Below are 8,428 nucleotides of genomic sequence, written 5' to 3'. Positions count from 1 at the left end.
TTCTTTTTTCTTTCTTTCTTTCTTTCTTTCTTTCTTTCTTTCTTTCTTTCTTTCTTTCTTTCTTTTTTTTTTCCCCCCCTTCGGTCTTTTGACACAAGGTCTCACCATGCAGTTCAGTCTGGCTTTGAACTCACTTGGTCTCCAGGCTGGCTTCAAACTTGCAGGGAACCTCCTGCCACACCCTCCTCCTAGGCCTTGAAATCAGCAGTTCTCAAATCGGTTTCAGAACCCCCAAAGATCCCAAAGAAATGCTTGTTTAATTAATGTTATTAATGTATTTATTCATAAATGAATGTTTAAAGGGCCAAAGTTTCATCCCACGTGAAGAGTAACTTTTTACTATTATTCTACCTTAATGATATTTTTTTTTAAAAATAGCAATTTAGTGAAAAGTCTTTCTTTCTTTTTTTTCTTTCTTTCTTTCTTTTGAGATGGGTCTCCCTATGTAGTCCAGGCCGGCCTTGAATTTGCAGTGATCCCTGTGAGATCACAGGTGTGTGTCATCTTGCCTCGGTGTTTTGTTTTTTTTTTAATTGTGAACAGAAATTAATCAATAATCTAAAGATTCTGTTTGGATTTTTTCTTGGTTTTGGAACCAAACCATGCTTCATTCCATAAAATAGAATAAGTGTCCCAATATCAAAGCAAAAGAGGTTGATTTTATAGACAAAGGTTTAAAAAGGCATAAACTAAAATAAAAAAGCAGATTGGTCACCTTAAAGTTACTTTCCTTATAAAGTCCACATAGAGAGACAGAAAAGTAGGAAACTAAGAAGAAAAGCTATTTCTTTAAATCCAGAGCCCTGGAGCCAGCTGAAGGAACAGATTTCTGACACTGATGATGCAGTAAGAAAACTAGAGAGAAACAAGAAAACTGTAGAATTTGAGCCATAAAAACTGTACTGTTGTAGTTGTTTTACTCTGTCTTTTTACATTGGTTCTTGTTTTCTAAATGTTGTTTTCCAAACTGCTATATATTTGGATGGCATAAAAATTTGTAAGATGCATACTTTTCTTAATATGCATTATTAAAAATGTTCTTAGTGAAGCCAATTGTCAACTTTATTAAGGAGGATTGCTTTGTGCCTACCACCTAGTGTAAAATAAAATCAAGTAATTTCACTAAAAAAAAAAAAAAAAAAAAAAAAAAAAAAAAAATGATAAAGAGTCAAGTTAAAATTTACTTTTCTAAGCTCTAGAAGAACTACCAACACATTAATCTAAAAGCTGGCTTTCTGCCCACCTTCCTCATTTTGCCTCCCAACTGAAAATTCGAAGATGTATTCTGTTCTCCAAAATGGACTCTACGCCAGACACCGTTGGTTAGGTGGAACTAAATCATCTCAGCTTCAGGGTTTTAGTTCACTGATTCATAATCTGGTGAAGCTGCCCTGAAGCCAGAGTGTGGATGAGTTATGTGGCCATGGGTAATATGCTTGGTGCCAGCAAGCAGCGTTTGCTGGTCTAGACCTGAACTCTTTTGATAATGGGAGTGGAGGAGCAAGTCTGGCTAGCGATGGATGTTACACACCTCCACATTTAAAGAGCAGAGAAGCACCCAAAGGGCTGTGCTATAAGGAAAGTTCAGGACGGAGTTGCAGTACGGATGAGGATGCACGTAGCAGTGTGGGGTCTCGGGATTCAAGAGGAGAGTGTAGTTACTTCAGTGATGGCGGAAGTGGATCCCGGGGAAGATCTGATGATCATGGATAGTATTGGCAGTCGCGACAGTGCCGGCTTTGGCAAATTTGAATGTAGCAGACATAATGATTGGTGTGACAGATCAGATGAAGAGGACTGGCCAAATCCACTTCCACCAAGTGAATGCTCAGAACAGGAGCTTTTCGCTAGAGGAAATACTGGGATTAACTTTGAGGAGTACAATGATATGCCAGTAGAGGCAACTGGCAATAACTGCGCTCCACATATTGAAAATTTCAGAGATGCTGAGATGGGTGAGCTTACCATGGAGAACAATGAATGTATTTGTTATACTCGTCCTACTCCAGTGCAAAATAATGCAACTCCAATTATTAAAGAAAAAAGAGACTTACTGGCCTGTGCTCAAACAGGGCCTGAAAATCTGCAGCATTCCTTCACCCAATCCTGAGACAGATATATACAAATGGCCCAGGAGAGGCTTTAAAGGTTGCAAAGAAAAATAGAAGGTATGAGCACAGCAAACAGTACCCAGTCTCCTTGGTGTTAGCCCCAACAAGAGCATTGGCAGTGCAGACCTATGAGGACGCCAGAAAACGTTCATACTGGTCTAGAGGGTTTTTTTTGTGTGTGTGTAGTTTATGGTGGTGCTGATATTGGCCAGCAGATTTGAGACTTAGAGTGTGGACGCCACTTACTTGTCACCACTCCAGGATGTTTGGTGGATATCATGGAAAGAGGAAAGACTGGATTAGACTTCTCCAGATATAGGACACTGGATATAGGATTTGAACCTCAGGCACAGCGTGTGGCTGAACAAGATACTATGCCACAAAAGGGTATGCGTTGTATTATGATGTTTAGTGCTGCCTTTCCTAAGAAGAGATGGATGCTCGCTCATGACATTGATGAATAAATGTATCTTTCTGACTGTAGGTAGGGAAGGCTTTATTTCTGAGAATACCACACAGAAAGTAGTTTGGGTGAAAGAGTTACATAAACAGTCACTTCTGCTTGATCTCTTATGTGCAGCAGGGAAGGATTCACTGACTTTAGTGATTGTGGAAGCCAACAAGGGTGCCGATTCTCTGCAGGAGTTCTTATACCATGAAAGGTTTGCTTGTACCAGTACTCATGGAGGCCAATCATAAAGAGATAGAGAGGAAGCGCTTCACCAGTTCTGCTCGGGGAAAAGCCCCACTGTAGTGGCCATGGCTGTGGCAGCAAAAAGTGTAGACATTTCAAAGGTGAAACATGTTGCTCACTTTGTATGCATCGCATTGACCATATAGGACACCTAGGAAACCTTGGCCTTGCTACCTCATTACTTAAAAAAGAAAGGCAAGAATCACAAAGGACTTATTTGATCTTCTAATTAGCACTAAACAAGTTTTCTTGGTTGGAAAACATGGCTTTTGAGCCCCTTGGGGCCTGCCCCTTAGCTCAGTTGTTTAAGTGACTGCTTCAACAAAGCAGTCAGCCTCAGGTTGCTGTGGTTCGATCCCCAAAACTCCAGCCAGCCAAACATGCCCTGAAGGCATTCGGAGCCAGCCCCCCGCCAAAAATTATGGCTTTTGAACACCATTATGAGGGAGCAGTTGTGGGTGTTCTAAGGGATTCAGTGGAAGATTTGGTAACAGAAACTATCAACAAAGTAGTGGTTCCGGCAGTTCTTGCAGTAGTAGCACTTGAGCAAGCAGTAGCCACAGTGGTGGGGGAGGTGGTGGTCGTGGCAATAAAAGAGGTTTTGCTGGAGGCTGCTATGGAGGCTCCTACAATAGTAATGGATGTGGTGGACATTATGACTTCCATGGGGTTGACTGGTGGCAACTGAATCTCCTTTGCTACAGTCATCACCCTTTCATACAAGCTTATATGGAAACCTTAGAAAGACTGTAACAAGTAGCTTCAAGAACATGCAGCACATTACCAACTGTGATTCTCCTCAAAGTGCCAAGACCTCAAAACCATAATAAGAAATGAACAGAACAAATAGAGAGAGTGCCACTCAGAAGTTGAAGACTTAGTTGCCATAGTACGGATTAACTTTCCTCCTGCTTAATCCCACCCCATATTGCATTTGTAATTGTGTGGTTGAGTAGTATGTGTTGTTAGTGTTCTGTGACTTTAACTTTAGGGAATGTATTATTTGGGGGGCTGGGGAGATAGCTCAGCACAATAAGTGTTTGCCTGGCAAGCGCAAGGGCCTGAGTTCAATCTCTGGTTCCATCAAAGAATCAAAGAGAGAGAGAGAGAGAGAGAGAGAGAGAGAGACAGAGACAGACAGAGACAGAGAGACAGAGAATGTATTATTTGATGTCTTCTTGGCTCAGTGATGCTCAAGATATCAATTGTTTGGATAAATTTACAGAACTTGGACTACAACCAAACTTTGGCACACAGTTATGATTCAATTAGCAGGGATAATCAGTTCATCAATAAATAAAAAGAAATACCTAGTGTAGCAGCCTGTATTAGGACTTTGATACTTGTAGACCCTGGTGGGGAGGAGGACATCTTTAGTTGCTATATGACAAACTACTGACACTCTGACTTGCTCACTCTCTCCTGGATAGGCATTTCAAACCTTTAAACTATAAGAAGCCATTCCAGTCATGGGTGTGACGTGTGCACACAAGTGTAGCATTTTTTGAGAGCAGTCTTTAGCTTTAATGCAAGTAAATAAAATTCAATAATAATTCCTCATTTAATGTTTAGTCTGTTTGCTAATCTTAAATTAGTCATCTGTGGGTATACTATTGCAGGAAAAGTTTGAAGATCTGATAAAGTCTTTGGGAGCCTCTACTTAATTAGATTCTTTAATGCAGGCCATAATGCAATTGAAATGTTAGAATGGCTATCCACAGGAATGATCCAGTCTGTGATACAGGCCTTGTTGGGATTCTGTTCTTTATATACATATAGATATGAAACAAAAGCCTAATGTCCCAAGGGAGCAGGGAGCAATAGACAGAGCCCAAGGAGAGCTGCTGTCTTTCACTTGGAAATCCCAGAAAACTAGGATGCAAGGCTGCAGATACACGCTTCTCCTGCAGGTGCCCTGTTCTTTGATCCCTTGCTTGGGATGTTATCAGCTATCATTTGCGTTGACCTAATGTTAGGCAAATGGTGGAAGTCAATAGAGATAGTAATTTGCATTCACTTAAGTAATTATGCACATTCCTTACCCTCCTTTTCTCCTCAATAAATGTGAGCTGCTTCTGAGGCTCTGGGCTCACTTGGAGAGAGACTAATCTCAGGGAGACCTCTGAAGCTATGTTCATAGGGTCTTCTCGTCGTTTCTTTTGGCACCGACCCATAACATACACCAGCTCCTTACTGGGAGCATTGTTGATGTTTTTTTTTGGTCAAGAGAATATGAATTGAAAAGACTATGCAGCAGGCTTTATTTTAATGCAGATTCACCTTGTTTTGTTACAGCTGCATTGAAATGTTAAGATGACTTACACTTGTAGGCTTTGTAAATCTAAGAATAACAGAATTGAGATCTCACAGGTAGGAGCTGTGCACTAAACTGCACAAGTGTCAGTTCTTCTGTGTATTTTCTTTAAAATGTATTTAGTACAGGGTCTCACTACACTGATCAAACTCATAGTGATCCTCCTGTTTTCAGCCTCCCAAGCACTGGGATTACAGGTGTGCGCCAGTACACCCAGTCTCAACTGCTGTCTCAGCATGCCCCAGGGGTGGGGCCAGCAGGGCAAGTATCAGTTCTTAATAGTGCTTTCATTGTTTTTTAGTTGCATTGGTTTCCACTATATTTACAGTCTCTATGCTAAATTTTTCCAAAGATGATTGTCCCTTACTAAAAAGAAAATGTAAAAAAAATTTTTTTTACATAAAAAGAAAGTGCCTCTCCACTTGGGATGGCATCTAAATAAATTTTTAGAGTGGAAAAAATTCTTAAAATGCAATAGATTTTAAGATGTATTGTGCCCTGTTCAAAACTACTAAAGTAGGAACACTTGACAGTTTTGAGGTCACTTGTTATGGTGCTTTTTCAATTAGTGTAGGCTTAGACTATTGTATGCACGTTTGCCCATAATTTTTTACACAGTACTTATTTAATAGCACATCGAGAAAATCTTATAAATATGTCTTGTGGGAGAGTTCTTAAACTTCTAATCTTATTTTTTCTCTTGATTATTGAAGAGGTCATCAAGAACTAGTTCCAAAAAAAAAAAAAAAGTACTAGTTCCTAAAACATTACTTGGAGGGCCAGCCAAATAGTTCATTGGACTAAAGCACCTGCAAGTGGACGCAGGGGCCAGGGAGGTTCAATCCCTGAGCCTGCCGTGCTGGCCCTGGCCCTGGGGCATGCTGAGATGGCAATTGATGCTAGGCATGCTGGTGCACACCTGTAATCCCAGCTCTTGGGAGGCTGTAAACAGGCAGATCACTCCAACTCTGATCTAGTAATGAGACCCTGAATATGCTGTAGACACTTCCCTAAAATAAAAAAAAAAAAAAACATTACTTGAGATTATAGAACTATTTGCACATGATGGGCCTTAGATACTTTGCATTTGTGTAATATTTATTGAACATTTGACAAATATTTATTTTTGTAAACCTAAAAGTGATTCTTTGAAAGATTATAGAAACTTGACCAAAAGAGAATACAAAACCACTGGCACTTCAACGTTGAATGTCACCATTATAAAATATTTCAGGGTGATATGAACTTTTAATTTTTTTTTAATGTATATAGGACAATAGGACAAAGTCTATAGCAGCTCACCACGCAGATTGGACTCGTAGTGGTCCTCTTGTTTTTCAGCTTCCCAAATGCTGGGATTACAGAAGCGCATCACCATGCCTAATCTCAGTATGAGCCTTTTATGTAAAGTCTTAGTACAGAAAATCATTGACACTGGCATTGGAAGCAGAATTTTCTCATAAATGTTAAGACAAGATTAGCAACTTGCAATTAATTCATGCCAAGGTTTTGAGATAATTGTCTTTAAGAAATTGAGGAAATTACTTCTAGAATGATATGAGGCCCCCACATTCTCAAAGTTTCTCAGAGTTCTGTTCAGTTATCTGTCGATTTGGTCTTCAGTGACTGCCTGGCATGTTTGCAGTCTTCAGACCATCGGCTATCTTTGTGTATTACCATAATCAGTGACTTTTACATTCAGTGTTATCATCAGACAGCACTATTTTCAGTAAATAACAGGTTTAACATGCTGAATATAAACACTGAACCTCAAGTCACTGGTTTCATTGCTTATTCTATGAGTTGTATATGGTAGTGCTGCATGCTCTGTCTTTATTCTGATTTCATTAAAATAGAAAGTTGAAATCTTAAAAGCTGACACTTGGCATTTAAATGAATTACATAAGAGTTAAGTGGCCAAACACATCCAGTTTGCTACTATTCTCAATTTTGTAAGACAAATATATTCCCGGAATCATAGAACTGTAGCTCTTCAGTGACCTCTTTGCCACTTTGGTGGTAGGTACTAATTTTCTTGATGTAAACTCAGAATTGAAGAGGTGAGTGCTGTAAATCTGTTGAACATTGGGCTAGTGCGGAGGCTGAGGCAGCACAGGCCTTCTCCTTTGTCTCCTAGCGAACCATCATCAATGTGTGAGGGTGAGTGAATGTGAGCAAATATAGGACCTGGGTACACAGCCACAGCCATGGCCACACTGGTAATGTGAGGTTCCACCCAACCCCAGTCCTCCATTTGTCCAGACTCCCACAGTGTGACACCCACGACATATGGTTCTCTTGGTGCAGTTTGCAGGACTCAGGATCTTGATTCCACCATGGCCCCTATGACGGACACACAAGTAAATTGCCTATTCTGTCAATCTCTCAGATTCTAAGGATATAATATGAAGAAAATATAACACCATTATTAGCTGGGTTTTATGTAAATTAATAAGAACATCATGGGTTCAGTCCATCACCCTCTAAAAAGTAAGTACACTCTATCTTTAACTATTATTAAGTCTATCTGACTCATTATCAAATACTTACAAGTATTAGAACCATTCAGAAGTTCCTAGAATTTAGTGGTCTAACACTTGATAGAGTCACAGGAGATGCCAGCCCAAAGTTATAGTGCAGAAAGGATAACAGGTTGATTTCCCTAAATGGAGTATCTGCTACACAGATATGCCCAAAGACACGGAAGAGCTGTCACACTGAGTCAGCCCTCGCTTTCCCAGTTACATCAGTGTTCCTCCCCTCCTGGAAGATTTGATCTTTAGGAATAAGTCAAATTCCTCACTTCTTTTACTTTTCAATCCTGAAGCAAACTCCCTCCCTCATGTGAGCCTGGTGCTCTGTTGAGTTTAATTTACCAAATTGAAAGGGGATCTTGCTACCTTGTCGTCTTGGTTACCCATACCCAACATCCAGAATTAAGGAAGGAAAGTTGATTTAGCTCACACTTTGGGGAAGTTTCAGTCCATACTCAGCTGACTCCAAGGCAGAATGGCACATGCTAGAGGGCAGTAGCTCACAGTGTTGAAAAATAGAAAAGAGGCAGGAGCAAAAAGACAGGAGAAGCAGCAACAGGAGGCAGAGGAGGAACTGCAGCAGCAGCAGCAGGAGCAGCAGGAGCAGCAACAGGAGCAGGAGCAGCAGCAGCAGCAGCAGCAGCAGTAGAAGCAGCAGCAGCAGCAGGAGCAGCAGCAGCAGGAGCAGCAGCAGCAGCAGCAGTAGCAGCAGCAGCAGCAGCAGCAGCAGCAGCAGTAGAAGCAGCAGCAGCAGCAGGAGCAGCAGCAGCAGGAG

The 8,428-nt window shown here is 40.7% G+C and overlaps 1 pseudogene; it reads left to right on the top strand.

Moving 5' to 3' along the window:
- Positions 1-3,259, top strand: part of LOC101573082 — a 21,343-nt pseudogene extending 18,084 nt beyond the window's left edge.
- Positions 3,260-8,428: the final 5,169 nt, after the last annotated feature.

This window comes from Octodon degus, unplaced genomic scaffold (genome assembly GCF_000260255.1).
Source record: "Octodon degus isolate 3935 unplaced genomic scaffold, OctDeg1.0 scaffold00074, whole genome shotgun sequence".
Classification (NCBI taxonomy): domain Eukaryota; kingdom Metazoa; phylum Chordata; class Mammalia; order Rodentia; family Octodontidae; genus Octodon; species Octodon degus.
The sequence above is the reverse complement of the archived record's forward strand: the minus strand, read 5'-3'. Positions and strand labels throughout refer to the sequence as shown.